This window comes from Nelusetta ayraudi, unplaced genomic scaffold (genome assembly GCF_046127955.1).
Source record: "Nelusetta ayraudi isolate G7.1 ecotype Tasmania unplaced genomic scaffold, CSIRO-AGI_Nayr_v1 ptg000003l, whole genome shotgun sequence".
NCBI lineage: Eukaryota > Metazoa > Chordata > Actinopteri > Tetraodontiformes > Monacanthidae > Nelusetta > Nelusetta ayraudi.
The window spans coordinates 3,161,996-3,188,982 of record NW_027466053.1 but is presented as its reverse complement, the minus strand read 5'-3'; the positions used below and the strand labels follow the sequence as shown (position 1 = coordinate 3,188,982).

Sequence of the window (26,987 nt, the reverse complement as noted above, 5' to 3'; positions counted from 1 at the left end):
AATTTGGCATTATCTAAGGATAAGATTATAGTGGTAGGAGACTTAAATATTTGTTGACGTTGAGAGTGACAGTCTGACTTCATAAATTAAATCAATTTTTGACTCTTTAGGATTAGGAGTAGTGAATGCTCCCACTCATAAACATAATCATACTTTAGATCTAATTCTAACCAATGGTCTTAGCATAGAGTAATTATCATTTTTATTCTGGCTGATTACATCCCTCAAGATAAATCTATACTCCCTGTCGTGTTAGATGCAGTTGTACCTTCCAACATGAGTCCGGTTGGTCCCCCTGCTCAGATGGCTGACATACTGTAGATCTTGACTCTTGACTCTCAGATAGTGTCTCTGGTCTGTTAGAATCAACTTTGGACGACTTGGCCCTATATAAAGTAACAACAAAAAAGCAGGATAAATCAGCTCCTTGGTTTAATGTCTCTACCTGTAAATTAAAACAATCTTCACGAAGACTAGAGGAAATTTGGCGTTCATCAAAAACGGCCTGATCCTATGCAGCTTTGAAAGATAGCTATAGGTCCCACAAAAAGGCCCTGCGTGTGAGTAGAACTACCTACTATTCTGCTCTTCTGAATGCCAAGAAGAATAATCCACAATTTCTTTTCAGTACCATAGCTAAATTGACAAGGAACCATAATTGTGTTAAGCCCTGTATCCATATTGGTCTGTCTCGTAACGACTTGAGGATTTTTTTTTTTCCTGCATAGAATAGCAAATATTAGAAATGAGAGATCCACTCTCTCTTCATCCACTGGCCCCATAGAAGAACAGCCTAAACATAGCAACACCAGTATTCATCCTGAGAGTTTTCAGCAAATTGGACTCTCTGGACCCACCCCAACTAAACTGTTAAAGGAGGTATCACCATTACTAAGTGTCATACTTAGAATAATTAATTAGTCATTAGCCACAGGTTTTGTCCCTCAATCCTTCAAAGTAACTGTAATTAAACCCCTTATTAAAAAACATAATCTGGACACAAGTGTACTATCTAATTATAGGACAATCTCAAACCTTCTGTTTCGGTCTATTTATCTTACATGTAGAGAAAATAGTTGCCAGGCAACTCAATGACTTTTTAAATGAAGACAATTTATTTGAGGTGTTTCAGTCAGGTTTTCGGAATAATCAGAGCACTGAGACTGCACTGCTGAAGGTGAGTAATGGTCTCCTGATGGCATCTGACAGTGGTCTTCTTTCAATTTTAGTTCTTCTAGATCTCAGTGCTGCATTTGATACAGTTGACCACAGCATTCTTCTTAGAGGACTAGAGGATGTTATTGGCAGCAAATATCAAGCCTTAAATTGGTTTAGATCTTTTTTTCCCTCAAGGGTCTGTTCTTGGACCACTCCTCTTTAACATACAAGTTATCTTTTGATGATATCATTAGAAAGCATAACATCAGTTCCCACTGTTATAATAATGATAATAATAATAATAATAATAATAAACCTTTATTTGTACAGCGCTAAATCACAACCAAAGGCGTCTCAAAGCGCTTTATACAATCGGAGAGAACCAACCGGGCCCTCGGAGCAAGCAAGATGCGACAGTGGCTGGGAAAAACTCCCCTGTGGGAAGAAACCTAGGGCAGAACCAGACTCCAGAGGGCCATCATCTGCCTCTGAGTAGTTGGGGTGAAGTAGAAAGATAGAGGGGAGACAGAGAAAGAGAGAAAGGAGCAGAGTGAGCCAGGGTGGCAGACAGGACAGAGTGAAAAACAGATACACCAACCAGGCAAAACGGATATAAACACAAAGAATAGGAAATAATTCAAGGCTGCTGTCCATGTGGAATGTAAGTGTAAGTGTCCATGCTTTGGAAGGCAAGAGCCTAGCTCGATGGACAATCTGCCGATAGGACAAGTCCAGGTCTGAAGCGTGGTGGTGGGATGCGGACAATACACAGTTATATCTGTCATTTTAAGGCCAATGAAGCGCATCAGTTCGTTGAATTAGAAACTTCCCTAAGTGACATCAAAATTTGTGTGACGCATCCTGATGCTCAATACCAGTAAAACTGAGGTTATTTTTGTGTGCCCAAGAGATTTTAGAGACAAAATTTCCAATGGTCATATTAGTTTAAATAATACCGCTTTTGCCTCCAATAATGCTGTGAGAAACCTTGGAGTAATTTTTTACGTAGCAAAGACAGCTTTTTTCCATTGAAGACATATTGTTAAATATTCTTTTAGAGATGCAGAAAAAAAAAAAATCCATGCTTTTGTTACTATTAGATTACTCTAATTCCATGTTAGCAGGGTGCCCAAACTCCTCTCTTAGGACCTTACTATTAACTCCAAATGCTGCTGCACGTCTGCTAACTCAAACTGGGAGGAGGCAGCAACTTACACCAGTCTTAGCATCTTTACATTGGCTTCCAGTTAAATCTAGAATTGAATATAAGATCCCGCTGATAACTTAAAAAGCTCTTCACTCTCAGGCTTCTTCCTACATTGAAAAACTTATTGAACCTTATCATCCTCCCAGAGCCCTTCGCCATGAGGATTCAGGGCTTTTGGTAACACGTACAGTTTCTAAAGTCAGATCAGGGGGTAGGAGTTTCAGCTTTTTGTCTCCTTTACTTTGGAACCATCTCCCGGCCTCAGCTTGGGGGGCAGACACGGTCTGTTTGTTCAAGAATAGACTGAAGACCTTCCTCTTCCATAAAGCTGACAGTTAGAATCAAATCACTGTCAGTTAAGCTGCTATAGGCCTAGGCCGCTGAGGGAGATCTTTCTCTCCCGTTAAAGGGATTGTCGCTCTGTGCACGTGGAGCTTCTATCACTTTTTCCTCTCCACCTCTAGTACCGATTATTTGCATGATACTGCCGCAGTCTCTGTGTGTCCCTGGCGGGTGATGACCACGATGCCGGGAGCAGGAGACTGCAGTCCTGGGAGTCTTGGTGCCGTCACTTCATTTTTGCCGCCTGGATTGGGACCTAGGACTTGATTTAGCGGCAGATCATGTGCCGTTATGGACTCTTGCCCTCCCAAACACGGACAAACACATTCTACATGGACAGTAGCTATACTACCCCACCACTTAACATTTAAGCCGATTTAAATTTTAGATTAGTTTGATGTATACGACACAACATCTATTTATATACATCAACATGTTTACAATGTTAGACCTATGTGTGTCTTTCTGCAGTTCTATATTTGAATTTTTTTTTTTTATGTCTACATCTATATTGTGAGAGCTTTGTTGTTAACCCTGCAACTCACTCTGATTTGTCTGCCACTCTGGCTACTTGTATTTCTCTCTCTCTCTCTCTCTCTCTCTCTCTCTCTCTCTCTCTCTCTCTCTCTCTCTCTCTCTCTCCCTCTCCCTATATTTTTTGAATTTCCTTCCCACCCCAACTGGTCTTAGGCAGATGACGGCCCTCTGGAGTCTGGATCTACTCTAGGTCTCTTCCCACAGGGGAGTTTTTCCTGGCCACCTTGCTTGCTCTGGGGCCCCAGTTGTTTTTTTCTCTTATTGTACAAAGCGCTTTGAGACACCTTTGCGTGTGATTTAGCACTGTACAAATAAAAGTTGATTGATTGATTGATTGAAAAACACTTTACCAGTTCAAAATACCACAACCTTCTATCACCACGTCCACAGGCTTCACAGGCTCTACTCTGTTCCAGACAGCCAATGGCTTTACCTCGCCTTGCTGCTCGACATCACATCTGCGTTGGTCAGCAGTTTATAGCCATGGCAGCTGCTATGAGTGGACACAGTTTATGATTAACACGGTGCTTCGGATTAGGCGGCCACTGACCTTTGCCTGTTAGTTCTCCGTTGATGAACCAACGGCTCTCTGAATGGATCGCCTCAGTCTCCACTTCCTGTTTCTGGGCAACGTTTATGGGCCAACATGATATAAGTAGGGACATCAAAATATGACATTTTTAAACTAGATGAATCTCTGACTCTCTGTAGTTAACTACGATTAATCACATTTTTGATTTGTGTGATTAAAATTCTTTTATTTTGCATTTCAAGACAGTTTTTATATCCATATAAATGTTAAGCAGTTTTTAGCAGAGTGTCTTCATTGGGAACCAAATGCACACAAAGAAAGGATTTTGCTTTCTGTGTTATAACAGTTAATTTAGACCCACCTATTACATACTTACACATGTAAATACTTATTACAAACGTACCCTAACCCTGCATCTGCATGTTTAGTGGGCAGGTGGTTGCGAAAAAACCATCACCGCAATGTGAATTGCACAAAATAAACACCCCTAACGTTAGTAGGGTGGAGCGTCAAAAACATAGTGCTACCTTCGGTCTGAGGAGCTGACTACGGTTAGAATAGTAACAGCCTTCATGGCTTTCAGTGTTCAGTGTCCCATCGCCTGTCATTGACCCTGCATGAAGTAATTCCAAGTCTTTGAATGCATGTTATGTTTTGTTTAATCTTCCTTTTTTCTTTTTCGCAGATTAGGGGGGATAGTTCAGGAACAAGGCATGCTTTGTAATCGTGAGGGGGAAGTGATGTTCCCGGCAAAAGGTCGAGGCTTTTTTAAATCAAGTGGGGAGGAAGTCACAGGACATCATTTTGTCTAATATTAAATCCTCCATGTGTACAAGGCAACAACCTCCAACACAATTAATCACGGGATCAGGCCTGGACATGCCGGCGGTTTCCTCCTCTTCCGTCCTCAGCTGTTTGTTGCCCTACCTTGGCTGTGACTCATTTCATCAAATTTGTTTTTATTTTACAATGGAGAATATTTGTAAATTCTATATCTTTTTTCCCCCCACATCTGTGCTTGATACTTATTTAACAATGCTAATATTACCGCCTCGTGTGCAATAACTCACGGCTCAAAAAACCAATTAGGCATAAAGAAAAATGAATTCCAGCCATTTGAAATCAGGTTATTTTTTCATCCAAGTTACAAAATAATTTGTACGTATATCATTCAGTTACGCAACGATGGGGACCTACTGTTTTAACGAGGGGTCAGCAGAATTAGTCAGCCTCCTGGTCAGATGACTCAGGAACTGGTTCAGCTTCTGTTGGAATCATTATTGTAATCCCCGATATCAAAGATGTTTGACAAATGCTTGTTTGTTTTGTGTGGATACTAAACTGAAATCACCACATCTACTGTCAATCATTTTTGTGTTTTCATCAACGCGGAAGGCAGCTGTTAACAAACATGCTGTCAGGGTGGTAGTTTTCTCATCAGGCTGCTCATACTTGCCCGTGTTTCTGCAAATCCACCAATAGTTCTGCACAGTGAAAATGGAAATACATAATATAAAATGAAACACAACGCATATACACCTTAGGAAGCTTCACGTCATCTTTAAGTTTCAACAAAACTGTGAGTGGAAGGGCTCACTCACTCACAGATTCAGTGACTCGCTCCCTCACTCACACTGCCCTTGTTCTTTGTCGCCTGCCTTGGTAGCTAGGGAACTGTGACGCCGTGAAACTGGGTGACAAACATGTGAGAAGTAGGTCACCCATTTCCTGTTCACTCGATGAGACCCATGTGATCTATAAGTCAGGATGTGGCGGCGGCAGCAGCAGCTCGTGAGTGTCTGTTTCACATCGCCGCGGCATCCGCAGGGGGTCGACAGGGCCAGGCTTGTCTAACCCCGCCCAACCTCTCTGCTCCACGGTGGGTGAGATGTTGTTGTGCCTGGTCGGGGGTCAAACAGTCAGTGTCAGTCACAGCTCGGGCCCGTCCCAAACGCAAACACAATGGCCCCTCCCACTTTACCCTCATTGATCCTGGTCTTTCATTGGGAATCTACAAAACATCGATGTTGCAGCGGCGTGTGTAAGGTCGGAGGTGAAAAGCCGCTGAGCCCCTGACTGAATGAATGAAAGAGCAACATTGTGTTAAAAACAACAGCAATGACAACAACAGCAGTAGTAGCAGCCGTTCATGCAGTTGCTGGAAGAATCTCACATATCACACGACTTGTTTGAATCTTTTCCGCCGAATCACGCAGCAGCCCGCTGCACATTTCCTGGCCACTGAATGGGCAAGTGTCTCAAAGAACCTCTGATCACAGCAGGAGGGCGACCAGGGGGAGAGGGAGGGCCCTCTTCTTCTTTGCGCCCTCTTTTCTTCTTCGTTTTCTTCTCTCATCACCAAAGTGAGATCAGCACTCCGTCAGCAGAAAGATGAGTCGCTGAGTCATGAGTCATTCACTCAGTATCAAAAGTCACGGTTTTAGCAAGTAGACAAATTTTACAAGTGCGTAGGGTGCAAAAAGTGGAGCAAAGGGCATAAAACATGATGACTTGCGGTGGAATGACGACTGCAATTCAACATACACACAGAGCATGAGGGATCAGCAGAAAGCCGGTGGAAACATGTTCCAGCCTGGCTGTAGGTCAGAGTAGAGGCCTGCTGCTGCTGCTACTGCTCAGGTTTTTTTCGCTGTGGGTCAGAATATTTCTTCTTCTTCTTCTTCTTCTTCTTCTTCTTCTTCTAAGTAAATCGAGAGCTTCGCCTTTCGGCTTAGCTCATTCTGCACTTCAACAGATTGGTACAGCGACCGCATCACTGCAGACGACTCATCAATCCATCTGTCGACCTCGCACTCCATCTTTCCCTCGTGAACAAGACCCCAAGATACTTGAACTCCTCCACCTGAGGCAGGGTCTCTCCACCGACCTGGAGAGGGCAAGCCACCTTTTTTCCGGTTGAGAACCATGGCCTCGGAGTTGGAGGTGCTGATTCTCATCCCAGCCACTTCACACTTGACTACAAACCGCCCCAGTGCACACTGGAGGTCCTGGCTCGATGAAGCCGACATCACCACATCATCTGAGGAGCTTTCTGACCAACTTGGTAACTTCAGCTTGGGTATTGGACAAGTCCCCCAAGTCCCCTGCCTCTGCTGCCTCAGTGCAAGACAAGACAGCAGGATGAAGGAGATCCTCGAAGTATTCCTTCCACCACCGAAAAACATCACCAGTTGAAATCAACAGCTCCCCATCTGCACCTTAAACAGTATTGATGGCGAACTGCTTCCCCCTCCTGAGGCGCCGGCCGGACGGACCAGAGACCTTATGACCACAGCTACGAGCAGCTACATTGACAATTGAGGTGAAGAACATGGTCCATTCAAACTCAATATCTCCAAGCTCCCCCGGGATCTGGGAGAAGCTCTCCCAGAGATGGGAGTTGAAGACCCCACTGACAGAGGGCTCAACCAGACATTCCCAACAGACCCTCATGATATGCTTGGGCCTGCTGAGTTTCTCCGGTCTCCTCTCCCACCAGCGGATCCAACTTACCACCAGGTATTGATCAGTCAGCCCCTCTTCACCCGAGTGTCCAAGACACGTGGACGGAGGTTAGATGACACAACAACAAAGTCAATCTCAATCATTGACCTTCGGGCTAGGGCATAGTGGACACCCTTGTGCTCGAACATGGTATTCGTCATGGACAAACTGTGACTAGCACCGAAGTCCACAACAGAACACCGCTCGAGTTCAGATCAGGGAGGCCGTTCCTCCATATCGCAGGTTGTGTATATCATTGTCCACATGTGCCTTGGAGTCCCCAAGCAGGACAATGGAGTCTCCAGTTGGAGCACCATCCAGCACCCCTTCCAGGGACTCCAAGAAGGCCGGGTACTCTGCACTGCTAGTTGGGCCATTGGCCGAAATCACAGTGAGAGACCTGTCCCCAACCCGAATGCGCGGGGACGCAACCCTCTCGTTCAGCGGGGTGAACTCCAACACATAGTAGCTGAGCTGTGGGGCAATAAGCAAGCCCACACCATCCCACCGCTGCTCACCGCGGCTAATGCAAGAAAGATGGAGAGGTTCCAGAGTCCAGGCTGTGCATGGAGATGAGCCCGACTATATCTAGCCGGTATCCCTCAACCGCCTGCACCCGTTTGAGCTCCTTCCCGCCCAGCGAGGTGACATTCCATGTCCCTACAGCCAGAGGCTGTTCCTGAGGTCCAGATCATCGAGGCCCTCGGCCTACACTGCTGCCAGTGCCACAAAGCACCCGACCCCTACAGCTTCCTTTGCGGATGGTGAGCCCACAAGAGTCAGAATATTACTACTATTTTATCATATTATTATAATTCTTGGCTCCTGGAGACCAAAGTGCAGCCAGTAGGAGCTTCTCCCTCTGGCTGCAACTTGGTCGGCACGTTGGGACTTTGGCATTTTCAGGCAGCCAAATGTACGAGTAGGTTTTGGATTTAGAACCGCATGTTAGACATCAAGGCTGCAAACCTCATTCCAAAGATGATGCTTGCTCTGAAACATGGAGGTCAGTGCCACCTTGAACCTTCCGTTCATCTTGAAACTGGAAGACTCTTTATTTGGATGTGATGGTGAAAGTACTGTGTGTGGTCCCCAACATTTTAACACAACTTGCCACTAAACTGTTGCGACGCCCCCACAACCTTATGGACATTTTCATTTGGACTAAAAGGAAGCTGTGCTTTTCTATCAGCAATTTTGAGCAAAGACTAAAAAAAAACTGTGAACTGTTTGTGAATTTAGTACTTGCCTCACAGTCATATTTAGGCATGTTGCAACCAACTGTGGCGGCCCCTGCTGACCAAGTAACAGAATTCAGGTTTTTGGATGACTTCCAATTTACTTTGGGTTAATCCGTTGTAGATGGATGATGGATGGATGGCTTCCGTTCTAGTGAGGATGAGTGGAGCATGGCCGTACCCTGTGACTGACTCGGTCTAATTACACAATCGGATGTTATTGTTGTCATCCTACTGACTGTCAGAACAGAACTGTCCCCAGTCAGTGTTTGACTTTTGTTTGACGTTTCAAAATGCAAATTTAGATTTTTTTTTTTTTTTCCTTTGTAGCAGCTGATAAACAACTTGTTTTGCCTCTGAACTCATAAACCTTGTTTGTGTAACTGTCACTAAGGTGTTTGCTCAGCGGCTTTGTTTTCTCTGCATCTACAGAAAATTTGGGCCAGAGGCACCTTAAAAGATTAACTTGATCTCGAGGGAGTCATATGCAACATATTTCCAGCTCTTTGTGTGATCTCACTTCCAAACAGGGTCAAGAAACATTATTTCAGCACCACCGTCGATGTACTTCAAGGGCAACTGGTGTTGGTGCAAATTTGTTTTTGCTCGCCTTGTGATTCAATGTGATTGGTGCCGACAGCTTGTTTCCTTTAATATAGAACCAAAGTTGAAAAAGTGGAAATTCTGAATCTTTTCTATTTTGCTTTGACAGCTATGATGTCACAAGCAGCAGCAGCAGTTGGCCTCAGCACCAGTTAAAGGCAAAGAGTAAGCTGTCAATTTCCCTCGGAGACCTGCTTCTTCTTGTTTTCCCCTTCTGAATGTGTGGCAGGTCCCGAGAAGCATAATCTTCAAACTGCAAAGCTGAAAACACAGGGCTAAGAGAGATTTGGGGCAGTTGATGGTGTGACAGAATGTTATCTGTGAGGTTGTTGGGTTTTGTGTGTGTGTGTGCGGTCCTGAAAAAAGTCAAATTGCAAAATAAACTTTGTGTGTTGCAATTTGGCTGTCTACCTTTTTTTTTCTAGTGGCCCCAAACACAGACAAACACAAATATGGACCTTTTTGCGGGTCAGACAGGAACATAAAAATACAGTTTCATTTTGTCGTTTCCACACTTGTTTTTTGTCCTCTTTGCCATTGACAGTGTAACTTTAGCACCAACGCCTCGCTCTAAACCGAAAGAGACGTGTCGCAATGACAGACGGACGTCGACATGTCGCAGCCAGGTACTTTGTGTTTTTTTCTTTTTTTGTGTGTCATTTTTTTTTTCCGACCGCGTCATTTTCAGGAACAGTTGCCTCACTCTGGCACTTGCGCAGGCAGTCACCCAGACAGCCAATCAGATGGCAGGCAGGCCTGGCCTGGCCGGCGAGGGGAACTGGGAGTCTGGCTCTAGGGCACGTCGGCAGCGGCCGAGAGAAAACAGTCATCACGGTGTGCGGCTGTAATCTGCAGGACCGCAATGACGACCTCTGTCGAGGCTGATGGGTGTTTTGGGTGAGCAGGTGAAATGACTGTTTTCACCTCGGAGGGATTTTTTGCTGCCACCTTTTGAACCACTGAGCGAAGGGACGTATGAGAACGTTCGAAGAAGAAGAAGAAGAAGAAGAAGAAGAAGAAGAAGAAGAAGAAGAAGAAGAAGAAGAAGAAGAAGAAGAAGAAAGACAAACAAACATTTAATTAGGGAGATTATTTTCTTCTTCTCTAATCTTTTGCTGTTGTTTTGTCTCCCTCGGCTCCTTGTTTCTTTGAATTTGGGTCAGAGCTGCATTCTCTCATCCTCCCCCATGGATGGCGATGGCGGGGGGTGGGGTGATGGGGTGGGGATTACGGCGGCGCAGACAAAATAAAGTATGAACCAGTGCTGATAAGTGGAGAAACAAAAGAGACGGCCCTCCAGACAATGAGCAGGTTACTCAACGCATCGCACAAACCATCATTTCAGGCCGAAGTCACCACTGCCACCACCATCGCCGCCACGCAAAAACAAAACAAAACAAAAAACCCTTCGCTCTCCACATGGAATTTTAGAATTACCACACATATTTGTGGTATTTCCAGCTCGCACTGGAGGCTGCCGCCTAATCCTGTGTGTCAGAGCTGTAAATCCTGCCGTGTCGGAATTCAATCAAAGTTCCTCCTCCAGCCAGAAAAGGGGTTTAGCCGCTCGCCATTGTGTTTGAAGAGCTTTTTAACAACGGCAACGACTTCAGTAACAAAGCTGGAGGAACTTTGATGTTGTTATTCTTGTCGTTGTTTATCTTCTCAAAAACGCCGACGGCTGGCGTTGGAAAAAAAAACGGATGGACGGCGGATTAATTATCCCAGGAAGTCCCACCACATCTCTGGAAAACAGCAGGCTTAGCCCGCTGTTTGCAGCAGTCTAACTGGGTACTAGCTTGTTCTCCTTGGAACTCAACACACAATATTTGAAAGGGGGAGCCAACAACTGGCTGGTCATTCACCTGGCGGAGGAGTTATCGGAGCCCTTTGTGACGTCACACGGCCGTGTGTGTTTGAGCATACGCTGCATGAGAAGTGGAGCCAGTCAGATGCTGCTTACCAGTAGAGAAGCACTGGAAAGTCAATCCAGTGTGAATCCAGTGTGAGTCTGTGAATGTAGATAAAAGCAATTGAAGTCCCAGTTTTGAATTCTGGTATCAGAATTTGCTTATCACTTAAGACTGTAAAGGCCTTTTTTTTTAAGACAGCAAACAATGATCAATGATTTATTTTCTTGTATCAGTGGGGGTAGGGGTGAGGATCTCTATCTGATAAGCTTCCTCAGAGGGCACTGCAAATGATTGGCCGGTTCAGCAAGCTGTCTGAAGTCTTGACCAACCGACACAAACATTTTTGCATAAAGCTACAAACAGCTGTCCCCTTGAGGTACTTTTCTTCCGCTAAAGTAATTCCCCGGCAGGTTGCGGGGGTAGGTGTGGGATGGTGCAGGGAGGCGGCAGGTGACTGGACAGCACCTGAGAGTTTTATAAAGCGGAAGTGATATCTTATCTCAGCTGACAGATTAACCAGCGGCCACTGGTGGGTGTGTCCAGGTCAAAGTTGTTCAGATCAGTTAATCAGCAGCCTATCAGCTCTGTTCGTGTTCTGCGTATATCAGCGTTTGGCCTTGTTTCCTCAAAAACCTTCTGGATCATAATGACGGCAATTCAGTGTTAGTGCTTTGAAAATACACATTGACGTTGTAAAGAAGCATTTCAACCTCATAGAGACGTTTTTATTTTGTTTAGTTTTTTTTTGTGAGTGTATGAGAGTTCCCGTCCCCTGTCCAGGGGTGAGGTGACCTCTGATGAAAAAAAAAAAAGTCCCTCCAGCTGCTGAAACACGCAGGTTGTGTTGCCCAGCTACACCTGCTGCTGTTTGTCGTGATTCTGCCTTTGTTCCACCGCAGGCTGGGGCTTGAAATTAAAGCTCTGCACTAGAAACAACAGCAATAAAAACAATCAGGCGATTATTAAGGTCTGGCTGCCTCTTCCTGCAACGATAAGCCTGCTTTCTGAGGTATTGATTGTTTGTTTTCTACAGAGCTTCCTGTACCAGCGTGGAGGAAATGAGGATGATGAAGGCCCCAGCAGTGATGATGATGACAATGAGGTGTCGCGGGTATTTGGCATCACTCTTCTTCCTGCTTTCTGGTCCAAAAATGTGTAATCGGCGATGTGATTTTCCACATGACATGATGCTATTTTGGTCTATTTGGTCAGTTAGTCAGTTTGGCAGTCAGTCAGTCATGTGTTTTTGCAGCAGGGAAACTAAATGTTATTTTGCCATTTAGCTTGTTTACTCAAAAAAGCAAAAACCAACAGGGGCGGGTTCCCAATGTTCCTAATGTTGGAAGCACAAGTTTGTTGACCTCACATCGAAGCGCAATAAATTGGGTCTTGACTCTCTGTGATCCCGACTGATCTTCTCTCCGTCAGTAAGTTCTGGCTGAGGACGCCTGTGTTTGGAGAACGGGAGTTGCCAAGACCTCAGAAGTCCACTTGTCTGCATGTGTCAACAGCATTAAAAAAAGCCTCGGACGACTATGTGCCCTGAAATGGAGCGGGAAGAAGCGTCACATGACTGGCTGACTGTTCCTGCTGTTATTTGAGGCAGCATCAGTTTTAGCAACGGAGGGCTAATTATGCTGCTAATTCCGGAGACATCCAGAGAGGGTTTATGTTAGATCAGAAACTAATACAGGTGTGAACATTGGCAGAACACAGTGGAAAAACTTTCAAATGAATTAGTCAGTTGAGCCTCTTTTATTTCTAACAGCTGTTACACTTTTCAAACGGAGTTTCAACTCCATTTTGAGCTCATTCAGTATGAGATCCCAGGTCCCAAGTCCAGGTCCAGGTCATGTTGGGCTGTTGGCTATAAACAGAATCTCGCTCGTGACACACACACACACACACACACACACACACACACACACACACACACAGGGGCTTAATAGCAGCGGAAATGACTACATCACCCTCCAACAACGTCTGTTTGTTCTATTTTTAAACGTTATGAGCAGGAACAAGTGTTGAGACTTTGGTCGCCGGAACTATTTAGCAAGTTCATAGCGAGAACTAAATGTGGACCTGACTGACTGACTGGTGACTGGAGTCACATTTCAGAGCTTGTCGCCTGTTTTTTTTTCTTGTTGTTGTTGTTGTTGTTTTGGCCCGTGCCAATTTTGTTCTCCCCACTTCCTCCTCCTCCGCTGTGATGTCCTCGTGTTCTCCCATAAACCCGCTGATTGGTTATCTGACCTCCGACCTCGCCGGCGTTTGACTTTGAGTGTGTGTGATGCACTTTTTGCAGTTAATCAAGCGTTGTATTGTTGTGTTGCTGTGTTGCTGCGCTGGTGAACTGCACCGTGAAGCAGCAAACACTCTCCTATTTGTTGGCTCTTTTGGGTTTTTTGGTTTTTTTGCTAAGGCACTTGTCAGCATCCGCGTGTTGCCACAGTTCACTTTTCTGCAGACTGTTCAAACCAGCAGCCGTCACATGCTAGATGGCATCACCTTGTTGTTGTTGTTGTTGTTTTTGTTCATTGCAAAAAGTCGCACCAGCAGCTTGGAGTCGTTTTTAAATTTATTTCATTTAAATTTATTTTAATTTCATTTCTTTTTTGACCAATAAAAATCCCCAAAGCTCACTGACCCAGTAACTCAACGCATTGTTGTCGTTGTGTTGTTGTTGTTGTTGTTGTTGTTGTTGTTGTTGTTGTCGTTGTGTTGTGCGACTGCCCCCTCAGGGCTCCCAGTTTGGCCGTCTGACCGGAGGAAGTGGGTGAAACCGTGTCGGGTTCTGAAGGAGAAACCTGATCAGCGTGAGACCATTGGCGACAATCTTTCCTGTGGGAACAGCCTCGCATGACGTACTCACGCACACACATTCACAAACACACACACTGAGGTATTGGAGATAAGTTTGGTTCTCAGGCCGTCGGCTCTGCGATCAAAGTGCCTGCTCAGCTTCAGCTGGACCTGAGTCTCACACCTGTTGCTGCTGCAGGCTCAGGGTGAACAGAAGACCCACAGGGCCAGAAAAGGCTTCCACCGCTCAGGTTTATTCGCCACTCGAGAAAAGACATTTGAGTTATCAAATAAGAGTTCAAAACGGACACAGAAAAGATGGAAAGATGGATTACAGATTATAGGTGATGGCTGGTAAAGTTCTAGCAGATGGATGGATGCATGAACTACATGGGTAAGGAATCAATAGAATAATGAAGGGATGGATGTTGTTGCCTCATCATGATGGAGGGGGGGAACTTTTCAGTGTTGAGGATTGCGTTTCCTGTTGGAACCAGCTCAACACCTGACACATCAGCATCTTTTCACAATACTTCACTCTTCCGTCTGTTTCCTCCAAAAAATGTTTTACCCCTGAACAGTGAACAAAACGCACATGGCCATTATCATCGATGTCATCGTCATCCTTCCTCCTCTGACGGATCGCAGGAGGGGGAAGTTTCAAGGAGTGAAGTTCCTGGAAAAGAAAAAAACAAAAACACTGTTCCGTTTCCCCTCCGGAAACTCCACCTGGCCAGCTCGGCCACTCATGTCCACGCACGCATGCACGCCAGAAGCATGTCATGCGAATGAGCAGCGGCGGGGGAGGTGAGCCGAGACGCAGTCAGGCATGACTGGATGTGCAGGCAGCCAAAGTTAGGCCGGCAGGAGCAGGAGGAGGAGAAAACCAGGAGCCTCAGAGAAAAGAAGGGCAGAGCGGAGCTGTGGAGGGCCCCTGGAGGAGGAAGGAAGAGGGGTGAGCACGGAGGGGAGGGAGGAAGGGGGGAGATCCTGGGGAACCTGTTTTGTTTCCAATCTAGCCGTCGTCAGAGAAGCAGACTGAGAAAGAGAACCAGGCCCCCTGTTCTTGAACGATTCACTGAGCTGAATGTCGTCAAGTCAGTGAGTCGGTCCAAGTCTCTCTTTCACTTCCTCCAGCCAGAAGCAGAGTTTTCATATTCATCACAGTTTTTTCCCGTAAGGCTGCAAACGAAAACCGCACACCTTCAGCTCTGTGTTTTTTTGAAGATGAACTTTGAAGCCACCACCCACCTCCACCGCCTTCCAACTTTGCTGTGGACAAGGGGAAATTCTCTGCTGCTGCTGCTGCGTATGTCTGTTTTCAGAGCCCTATGCCCACACATTCTTTCTTCGCTGTTGCACGCCCACGCTCTTAAAGGAACAGTCACCGTTTTCGCTCTGACTCCGGGTTTCACGCACCACATCACCTGTTGACAATAAGAGACTCGGCTGCGGTTGAGAATCCTGCAACCCAGCCATACGTGAGTGTGAAGGTCTGAGCAGAGTGAGGTCAGTTGGGGAGGGGGGGAGGGAGGCCACGTCACCAGGTGTTCTGACTCTCTGCCACAAGGAACCAGATGAGCCGAGGAAACAAGCTGTGAATCACTCGGATGTTTGGGGCCAATTTTGTTTGAATGATACTGTTTAAGTGCCGTGGAGCCTCTAAAAATAAGCTGTGACTCTGCCGAGCCGAAGAGCGTCGTGTTATTTTCAGGTCTAGGGAGTGTAAATGTTTGTTTGGTTTTGAATAAATAATAGAAAGGGGTGAAGAGTGAGGCTGCGACACAGGAGTTCTGGATGATGAAGAAAGATCTGGAAATACGTGAAAAAATTAAAACAGTGCATTTAAAGATTTTCACCTTAAAATTCTGATGCAAGTCATTTCGTTTCAGCTGCAAATTCCATTAAAAATTATGTCATTAAAGTTTTAAGAGTAGATTGACAAAGGCCTGGTGGTTTGTTGCAGCGAGAGAAGAAGAAACACTGAAAGTGAAATTTCACTCTTTGGACAAGAAGGTTTTCTGTGCAAAGCAGCCTGCCGACGGGAGAAGAAGCAGAGTTTTGCCACGTCTGCAGCCTGATGGAACTGAACTGTCAGCCAGTCTGAGACCACATCTGGTAGACTATTCAACTCTTTTACTGCACCAATAATAAAAATAAAAAGCTGCTGCAAATCTTTTTATTTTCCTTGCTGGCCTCGATCATCTGGTGCTTTTTAATCCCCCCCATGCCCCCCACCCCCCACCCCACACGCACACATGGTTCTGGGAATGTGCACACTTCACCTCAAGGCTGCCCCGAACCTGTCCAAGAAACGATGCACATGGGAAAAAACAAGTTTGACATCGAAGCCGGGCGAGACAAAGGCCCGTTTGTCCTGCAGCTCTTCTGCTCAGAGTGAGGAGGCACAACACCACGTCACATGGTCACATGGTCACAAGGTTAAATGGCAATGATTCAGTTCTGGTCTGCAGTGGGAAGGTGCGTTAAAAATGAATCCTGGTAGGAGGGAAAAAAAAGGCAGAAGCTTCCTCTGACAAAGTAACCCGTCAAGTTAAGAAGGATTCAGTCCGTTCAGAGATTCGGATTGTGTGTGTTCTATGCACCGAGCAGCTGGAGAGGAAGCGAAAATCGGAGACTTTTCACGTTAACCTTCTTGAGTTGTTCTGATCCTCATCCTGATGAGCTTTGCCCCTCATTCGCCTCCACGGTTCACCATGACTCAGCTGAGTTGGAGCCGTTCAAATTCCTTCGCTGAAGTGCTGGGAAGTGACTCACTGCGTTATTCACTCTGAGTCACTTCAGGTTGAAGATAATTCAGCAGCAGTAGCAGCAGCGACAACGGGAAGTGGACAACCTTGCATCATCTCTGTCTTTCTAGATCTGGGATCTACTTCTGCGCTCCACTTCCTGTTGCGCTCTGACCCCATCACCAGAAATTCACCGCATCCTTTTTATTTTCTGCGGCCGTTTAAAATGGAGCAGACTTCAAGATAAGGTGATCGCTGCAGGCCGGCGGCTGCCTGTTTGCTCTCAGGCTCATTTTTTATAAATCTTATTTTCCTTCATCAGCTGACTGGAAGCTTCCGCCCAAAGCAAATTTACTTGGTGACGGCCCGTCATGTGTGGGTGAGGCGACTCAGAGGTCGGGTGTGAGTGTGTGTGTGTGTGTGTGTGTGTGTGCGTGTCTGTGTGTGTGAGGCTTGGCACCATCCTCAGTGGATGGTGGGTCACAAGACACGGCAGGCGGACGCGAAGGCGGACATCTGTGAAATATGGTTGTACACACGTCAACCTGGGAGGAGGTTGGGGGAGGAGCCTATAGGCTGCCTGACACACCTCGCCTGGTGGCCAATCAGGTTCCTTTACAGGTGTCCCTGCCCTATCAGGAGCCAGGGTGTGTAGCAGCTGAGATACTGCACAATACATACACGCACGCACACACACACACACACACGCTCACACACAGAGTTAAGGCCTCAAGCCCTCTGTGAGGCTAAAAACAGAGGGCTAAATATTCTGCTTTCTGGACATCCAGAATTTTTTTTTATTTCCCCATTGATTAAAGCAGTGCAATCATATTAATCTTGGCTCTTTGAAAGTCCAGAACCAAAGGATCGACCATCAGCAGTAGCTGAACATAAGCTACTTTAATTCTTCTTCTTCTTCTTTCACTTTGCTGCATGTTTTCTTTTCTCACGAGCCTCCTCACTCCGAGCTGTTTGTGCCTGCCAGGAATGAGAGCAATGAGGATCAGGATGCAGACGGGCGGCGCAGCAGACAGGCACGGAACAACAAAACAAAGGCCCTGGAACACTGTGTTCTAATGTTAGTGGCACGCACACACACACACGCACACACACACACACACACACGCACACGCACACACACACACACACACACACACAAACACACAAAGATGTGGCCTCGTTTGGAGGCTAGCCGAGGCCGGACGCGGTCAAACAGGAAGAGTGAGGACTCAAAGTGCAGCTGCAATACCTGAGAGCTGTTCGACCCGCCGGCCTGTGAACAGCGACGGTTGGAACTAAAGTGAGAAACACTCACAAGCCAAACCAGCCAGCAGAGGAAAAGACAAGCAGTCAAGCTCCGACCTGCTCCCTGCAGAGTGTTTATCCGCTTTTCTCCTTTATTGTTCAGGGGGAACACAGGAAGCAGCAGTATGTGTGTGTGGCGAGAGCTGACAACTGTTTCTTGCATCGCACAGTTATTAGTGATCCCAGTTAGGCTGATACACGTTAGCCCACTGTTTGTGGTCAGGCTAGACCCTCGCTAGTGTTGCTCCAACTCATTGCATCTTCACTTGTTGACACAGCAAAAGCCCTGATTAAAGCCCCCCCCCCCCCCCCCCTCCCCCCCCTTGCTGAGGCTGCAGCTTTGTGTGTGTCTGTGTGTGTCTGTGTGTGTCTGCAAAGAAATAGAACGGATCTGGTGATGTCAAGTACTGTTTATATGACCAACGTCAAGTTGGTCATATAAAGTTGGTCACATTTGGTTATGTTGGTCAGTGGTTTGAGTGAAACAAACATTATTATTATTATTATTATTATTATTATTATTATTATTATTATTATTATTATTATTATTATTATTATTCCATCCATCCATCTTCTATACCCGCTTATTCCTATTCAGGGTCACGGGGGTCTGCTGGAGCCTATCCCAGCTGTCTTAGGGCGAAGGCAGGGTGACACCCTGGACAAGTTGCCAGTTCATCGCAGGGCCTATTATTATTATTATTATTATTATTATTATTATTATTATTATTATTATTATTATTATTATTATTATTATTATTGTTATTATTACAGCAGCAACATTAAAAAGGTTGCCTCACTGAAATATCCCCCGGCACCTTTCAAGCAAGCACCTTTCCACCGTTTGTGGTGTATTTTGATATTACTTTGTGTGAATAAGTGCGTGTGTGTGTGTGCGTGTGTGTTAGGCAGGTGTGACAGTGTTGTTTGATGTCAGCCGTGGTGGAAACTCAGCTAGTGAAAACACACTGGAGGGTAAAAGCCCACACATTTCCCACAGTCTGGTCGATTTCTGAGGAAATTAAAGCTTCAAAATATTTTACATTGCGGTGAGCTCTTTTTTTAACCATTAATACAGGTGGAAGGGAACAATAAAATAAAAATAGATAATAATTAAAAAACAAACAACACAGACAACAGCCTTAATAAACTGGGATAGACATGTTGTGGAGCAGCAGCTGATGAACTGGCAGCAGCTGCTGATTGTTTTGCTTTTTTGCAAAGTTTTAGATTCGTGTGCAGGCTTCAGTTCTGAGTCGTAATTCTTGTTTATGCAAATTATCTTCTCCCTCTCTCACTGCCTTGCTCTCTCTCTCTGTCGAAAGTTGAGGCAAATATTATTTACACAAATCTGTATGGTGTATGGTCTGAAAGTACCTTTTCTTCATGATTTTATTCTATGATAATAATAATAATAATAATAATAATAATAATAATAATAATAATAATAATAATAATAATAATGATAACAGATTTTATTTACAGGTTCCTTTCAAGGTCTTCTCGTATGAGAAAATGAAAGCATGCAGTTGACTGTTTTGAGTCTGCACTTCACACCAGCCCTCTCTGTCTCAGCCGTCGGCTGTGGCGGTGCAGCGGCTGCAAACAGCTGCAAGCAGCAACACAACATCATCATCAGCAGCGGCAGCAACACTTAAGTTGCTCCGTCAGCTTGAATCGCACAATCAGTCAAGAGAAAGGAAAAAAATACATAACACGCACACGCACACGCACACGCACACACACACACACATTGCTCTGACCCAAATGTGGACCCCTAGTATTCTTTTTTCTGTTTTCTTGGCCCTTGCGTCACTGCCTGTGAGTCTGACCTGGAGGGACGTGGTCAGAATTCTGCACCAATAAAAGGCAAAAATGATTTGACAGCGATCCAGACAATCAGTTCATCCCGGAGAGCTCGGTTACATAACCACCGCTGGGGGCAAGGGGCCGAGGTCCCACGGCGGTAAAATGTGATGTGTCTTGTAAATAGCACTGAGGGGGTTAGTCTGGTCTTTAATGTGAAAAAATGCTAGACATTTTCTGCACAGTAGGGCCTCAGGTTTGAATGAGAGAATATTACTTGAATATTATTCTTCAGATAATATCATGTAATGAAACATTGTTAGAATACTATTATTGTTTTTTTTTTTTTACTGTACAGAATGTATAGAGAATATATTTGTCTCAATATCTGACCCAATATGTTGACCCAGAGATGATTTCATAATTCAGATAATGATAAAAGTTGCAGACAGTGAAAGTCTTCAAAAGCAACAGAAAGTAGTTAGAAACTGTTTTAAGAACATTTGTCGACACTCAGGTGATTGTTTAGAAGAGCCAATTAACAGTTAATATTTTGTACCATCCAATCATGAGGGAGGCCGTCGATCTGATGAATCGCCGCCGTCAAGAGTGTGCTGGACGGTTCAGTGAGGGGCTTTGAGCTGTCGAGATGGAGCGGCTGGCTGGCTAGCCAGGCGTATCGCCTGCCCTGCCTCTGATCGGAAAGTACCTAAGAGTCGCCCCCATAGAAACGATAGGGAGGGGGAGGGGGAGTTACGAGTCTTCTTTTTTGCATTGAGTTTTTGTTTTTCTCCACCGAGGAACCCCTCAAAACTCCCTGCATCAATCAAAGAGCGCGTGGAGCCGCAGCCGCAGCAGCAGCAGCAGCATGAACACACTTCCTGTTTCTGCACATGACTTCTGGTACGGCTTGCAACCACCAGCGTGGGAGGAGATTTTCCCCCTAAACACGAGCAGCGTTGAGTGAAACTCGTCATCAGGATTCGCCCAAAAAAGTTTCCTCGGAAAGATGTGACCTTCTGCATCCTAAAAACCCTTGTGCTGTCAATGTGGGAGTGTGGGAGCGTCTTGATCCCTGATGCCCTCAGGAGTCGGAAGACTCACGGAATTAGTATGACACCATAGATAGATGGATGGATGGATGGTTGGAATTATATGCAGACATCCATGTTGGGAGATGGCCCACTGACATTGTTTTGAAAGTGGAGGCCAAGGTAAAAACACAAACACACACACGTGCATGGAAACACACAAAAATCAAATTCATTTCGGCAAGACCTTAAAATTTGTGTTTTTCCAAGTTCACGCATTTAGTGGTCGCCAGTTGGAGATTCATTTTGGGAACGTTGGAGGAATTTGAACTCTGGTGGACGTTTTGTTTTGTGCGTGTTGTGTTGGCTGCTGCTACAAGGCCCAACAATAACAACTCACCACAACTGACAACATCAACTGATCGCAACTTCGCTTTTGCGGACTGCAACTCCAGTGACGCCATCACGGACGTCATTCCAAGAAGATTGGGAGGCTCCCTTAGGCTTCTTTCCTGGTGGGAGGGGCCACAACGAATCTCTTGCCTGAGCCAATCAGGAGTGGAGACTCCTGCAGCATCCAGCAGCAGGTCGACCTTTTCTTCTTCTTTCTTTCTTCTTCTTCTTGCAGGAGTCACTTCCTGCACTCCTCTCAGCTGCAGGAGTCTGATTGACCAATCAAAAACTCTTCTCAACGACAACCACTTGAGACCTGAGCTCGGCGAAGCACATCAGTAAGATCTCAGACTTGATGAGTCATTTTCCTTCTCAGGCTTGAGTCACAAACACTGTCACCATGGAAACCCTTTCAAGTCCAAACAGTAGCTGTGACGTCATTACAGATGTCCAGAGCGAAAGAAAAAAAATCCAAATAGAATTAAAAGTTTCCCCTGAAAGACAATAAAGGCTGTGAACGCCAAAGGTTCCTTCTTGACTCAGCGATGAGATAACTGTGGCTGCGGTCACACGACACTCATCCGGAATGACTTTGAGCCCTTGTAAAGAGCAGCAGACCGCAGCGGTGACCACAGCACCCCCTACCCTCCTCGGGGTGATTAACGTCCAGGGTTCCAGCAGCTGTTGGAGCATCGGCTTCCTGAAATGGGCCGGATGACAACATGCTCTCTAAATAATGAAGAACGAAAGAAAGAAAGAAGAGGAGCTCTATCATGAGTAACAGCTGTTGCACAACAACATAAAGAGCACTTGTGTGAACGATCGGCTGTCGTCTTGGATCCCTCACTGCCATATTTAGGCAACCAAGGCAGTTCCGCAGACTTTCTACCGCTTTCAATTGCGCTTTTTTTTTTTTTGATCATTTATTTTTAGATTCAGGCACGTCAAACGGCACCAGAGGGACCCCGCTACAAGTTAACAATAGCAACGCCTGCTGACACGTTAGCCAATACAGAAACAGGTGAGAAAGTCCTCATCTGGCCACAATATTTGCTACTTATTTCTGCTTCTGGTGTCATGCTTGTACCAGCAGGAACATAACGTGGCGGGCTGAAAAAAATAAAATAAAAATGCACCGCTCTTCTACTAGAATAGAAAAAAAGAAAAGAAGATTTAGAAAAACAAATCATTTATTTTTAGATTCCAGCTCATCAAACGGCAGCAATCCAACGATCTAATGATAGCGTCCCCTGCTAACACCATCGCCATGGTAATATTTAAGAACAGTACTATGCACTTTTTTGGATTTCGGCGTCACGCTTTGCACCTTTTCGCGAAAAAAAAAAAAATAGAAACAAGGAAATGAAGACATTCAAAAAATGCTCAGCATGGAGTCCCGCCTCCCTGCCAACCAGAGTCCGGCCTCTTGGCCAATCAGATTCCAGATTCTTGATCTATTGACGGATTTTGCAACATGCGGCTACATTTTGAAAGAGGCCAAACTATAAATGGTCAAAGAATGATTCTATTTGATTCTGCCATGTTTCTAATAGCGTTGCTTGCCTTCCATTGTTGCCATGCCCACCAGATGACGTCACCGTTTTTTTTTAACGGTTTTAACAGTTGCTACATGTCGCGTGTTTACAGCTTGGCACCAGCGGTTGGCACCAGCGGTTGGCACCAGCGGCGATGTGGCAGTGAAAAGGCCTCGTCAAGTCATCGATGAATCAGCTGTACGGTCACGATGACAATACTTGATTGTCATGTTGTTGTCAGTTTGGCTGTTTTTTGATAATTTTCTTGACATCTTTTCCAAAATTCTTTAGTTTTTTTTCTCTTACTTTTGTATTTTACTTTGCTGCTCTGACTCTACCAGAGAAAAAAATATTGTGTCGGTGTTTGAATCTGATCACAGTAAAATTTCAACACTTTTCCCCCGTTATTTTTTTTAAAACACATTTTGTGTTTTCCCTTCAGCTCAAATGCAGTTTTGTCTCTGTCGAAAAAAAAAAACTAATCTCATTTTGGGTAGAACCAACCCTGACGGTTTGTTACATCTGCGTAGGTGGACGTCTCACTTTAGGACGTCTCACTCTTTTTCACACCATGCAGATGCAAATGAGGTCTAATCCCGACTTTTCCAGCCGCTGCCGGCTGTGTTTTTCTTCTTGTTTTTAATCCCTCTGCACATCAGTGGTGTTTGAAAGAATCAGACGCCTTAAAAAAAAAAAATCTCGAATTGTGCCGTTCAATGGGACCTGGCCAGGGGCGGGGTTGTCTTTGTGCCCCGCCCACTCCCACCTCCACAGCATGTCTGTGGGGAGTTGGCTGGATTACTGAGGGATTTCTGCAGGATTTCACTGAAAAAAAGATATTTCTTTCTCACCTCCAACCACTGAGGAGCTCTCCTGTTGCATCAACCAATCGGAATGCCGCAAACCTGGCAACCCTTAAGTGCCATTATATGCATTTTTATCGTCTCAGACTGTAATAAAGCGCCGTTGCGTCATGCGTGAACAGAAGGGGAACGGCTGCGGGGGGTGAGCCTCAGCATACAATGTTGGCCTACTTTTTGTTCCAAACAGGCGACGTTACACAACCCGACGACTCGACACGCCATTGTCTTTGGCAAAGCCAGTGGTTGTTGCTCCACAAAAAGTTCAAGTAAAAAAAAGTCAATTAGGGCAGCAGGTTGTGAAGAGCGAGAGAACAATTGGTGAGAGCTATGCTAAAGAGATTAGCATCGTAGCAGCAGCATGTTTGTGTGTTTGTTCGTTTACCTCATTTCAGTTTTTCACGACAGAAACAAACAGAAACCCTTTTCACCACATTGGTTGGTGGTGAATTCACAAAGAATGTCCATCCAATCACCGCCCTAGTTCTTTTGAAAGAAAGCCCTCCCCCTGGCTCCCAAAAAAATAAACATTAAAAAAATACTTTTGACTGGGCTCTTTATCAGCTGGACACGTGGAATAAATCCAACAGATTTGGCCAAAGTTCTATCTGTTGTGCTAATCAGCTTCATCTGGACTTTTTTTTTATCGCCGCTATCTTGAACCACTGATTTAGAGTGTGTGTGTGTGTGTGTGTGTGTGTGTGTGTGTGTGTGTCTGTGTTCCGACTTGCCCGGTGTCACTGACCTGACATGCTGGCTGTTTTTATCTGAACTATGCAACACGTCATTCAGGCCTTCAGGCTGTTTTCAAGCTGCCTCATCAGCTTGCCGCTGCTGCTGCCACTGCTGGTTCTCAAAGTCCTGATGTGGCAGCAGCAGCAGCAACAGGACTCGTCTGGACTCAGCCCGCCTTACGTAAGAGCTGCAAAGCTGTAATCTCCTCAGACGTGACTACAGCAGCTTGAGATGATGAAGATGATGGCATGTCTGAGAGGGACGGCAGGAAGTCAGGGTTCCTCATGCAATGTGATCTACCTTCATCTTCATGACTCCATGACTGTAAGGTCTGAGGTGGAACCTGTCCAACACGCTCATTGTTGTAGCACAGACTCGTGGCGATGGGGTAAAGCAATCGATTGATGTGTGAATCGCAATTCTTATCATTGATTTCTCCTTGACTCTGGATCAATGGATCAACTTTGAGAAATGAATTTTCAGTAACATTTCCACGCCCTCACAGGCTTCCGGGCACAATGGTGCAGCCTGCTATGTTGCTAAGCTACCGTCGGCACCATGGAGGAACTTCGGCCGGTCACATTCTCCCCGATTTTATTTTTTACACCAACATTGTTTTTGTACAACCCGAGCATGAAGAAATGTTGGCTTCAGTTGAGCAATATGTGATAACATCATTGGAATCGGTTAAACAGCTAGCTTTCAAATCTAAAGAAAATATCACGTCAAGAAACTGTCAAAACTGTGTTCTGTTTTGATGCTGTAATTTCTGAATTATTAACACACTATGCACTGTAGCAATTTTTGAATTGTGAATCATTTGAATCGAAACGATCGAAATGATTGAATCAAGAATCGTTTGAATGGAAAATCGCTTGAATCTAGAATCAATTGCAAATTTTATCGTGAACCACAAATGTCGGAATCAAACCGCGAGACACCCATTAGATTCACACTCTGTACATTGTACATCTGTCTGGGGTGACTGCAGAAGGCTCCGTCCTCTTCCTCTCTCCAGTCCAGCTTCCAAACATGGTGAGACGAGCAGGAATAAATCTGTTTGTTTTGTTTTCTTACTTGAGAAGATCCACCAGCTACGTCCTTTTACCTCAACGACATTCAGCAAATTTGAAAAACGGTAGACGTGAAAATATGACTTCGACAAAAACAATCAACCGCTCAGGTGACGCAACCGAGAGATTGACGTGCTGCGTCTTGCCCGGCGGTTGGTGAAGCTGTAGGTCGTTCTCCACCTGATCCAACCAGTTTCAGATCAGCTCATTCCTCCATCTCACAACACATTTTGGGGATGTGGGAAAAGACGTTATCTCCTCAGGAATGTCCCTGTTGACGAAACCGAAAAACGAATAAATGTTTGTTCATCAGTGACTGATGTGAGTGGAAGAAGTCACAACACAGTGTCACATTACAAACTATTCAAACCCCGCGCGGGGCCAATGAGAGATCTGACCTTCCTGTGCTTTATGCAGCTGCTGTGTTTGTTTGCTTCTGCCATTATTACATAATCATCTTCCAGTTGTGTATAGTTTTTTTTTAACTTGTTTTTTTATGTGTGGAAGCAGCTGCTGTGTTTCTCCTGCGGCTTGTTGAACTTCTGCTGTGCTGCAGCTCTCACGGCATTTTCTTACATTTGCATGAGCACCAGTATTTTTTGTTTTTTTCCCCCCTGTAGCTGAGCAGAGTTGTGGGTGTGGCCACTGTTTGTTGACCCTCCTTTCACCTTTCCTCCTCTCCGTCTCCTACCCCCCATCGCTCCCCAAAAAGCCCCTCTGACATTAAATTATCTCCCATTCCAGGGAAGGAAAAAGAAGCGTTCCTCTTCTCCATCAGGTGCACGGTGGTGATGTCATCATTCTGGGAATTACTCTCCCCCTCGTGATGTCACAGTCACAGTTTCGACTTCTTCTCACTTCTGTGGCTCCAGCAAAATGATGTGAAAGTGGTAAAAAAAGAAAAAAGCTGCTGAAGCAAATATCATGTAATGGTCTCAGAAATGTGGAGCAACAATAATAGCTCAGATTCGGGTTTCAGTCCGTTCCTGTCATTCACTCAGTCACATGTCTTTGTCTTTGTGAGCAGATCCATTTTTCTTAGTTTCATTGTTTCATTTTGCTCATTTTTAATTCTTCTTTCATTTCACACATTATCTGTCTTGACATAGTTATCACTTTTCTTCTTCTTTTTTTTTTAAACGTAGCTCTTATTTTCTTATTTCAAAAGGGTCGTTAAGACAAAGTTGTTGATGATGATTAAAATGTTCCTCAGTGCGACAACTTGTCTGTACACGTGATCCCATCATCAACATTTTACATTGAGTCTAGTGGACTTGTGCTGCCTATCACCCAGAATGCATTTGGCAGCAGCAGAAAAAAGTTCTTTAATGGTCTAATATTATTACACCACAGTATAACAGAATTGTGTCTTTTTTTTTGAGAATACAGAGCAGACAGTAGAGTAGTGTAAAAAAAAGTTCTTGGACACCCTGACAATTTCAATCAATCCTAATTATTTTCATAAATAATTGCCAGAGATTTGTGTGTGTGTGTGTGTGTGTGTGTGTGTGTGTGTGTGTGTGTGTGTGTGTGTGTGTGTGTGTGTAGGTGTGTGTTTGGCTTCATCAGAGTCACGTAACAAAATAGGAATTATTATGGTGCTCATTGTTAAAAAGAAAATTGAAAAAGTAAATTCTAGTTTTGTCCTCTGGATTTGTTGCAA

At 45.0% G+C, this 26,987-nt stretch overlaps 1 long non-coding RNA gene across 4 annotated transcripts; it reads left to right on the top strand.

The window, feature by feature from the left end:
* The first annotated feature begins 5,843 nt into the window (after positions 1-5,843).
* On the top strand, positions 5,844-26,865 carry LOC142890318 (uncharacterized). Of its 4 annotated transcripts, none has more exons than XR_012927064.1 (5): positions 9,757-10,776; positions 10,958-11,563; positions 12,068-12,145; positions 17,572-17,664; positions 26,069-26,865. It is a non-coding gene; the product is annotated as an uncharacterized LOC142890318 (long non-coding RNA). The 4 variants fall into 4 exon arrangements; XR_012927061.1 differs by lacking the exon at positions 26,069-26,865 and adding an exon at positions 21,184-22,154; XR_012927065.1 differs by lacking the exons at positions 9,757-10,776; positions 10,958-11,563; positions 26,069-26,865 and adding exons at positions 5,844-8,044; positions 21,184-22,154.
* Positions 26,866-26,987: the final 122 nt, after the last annotated feature.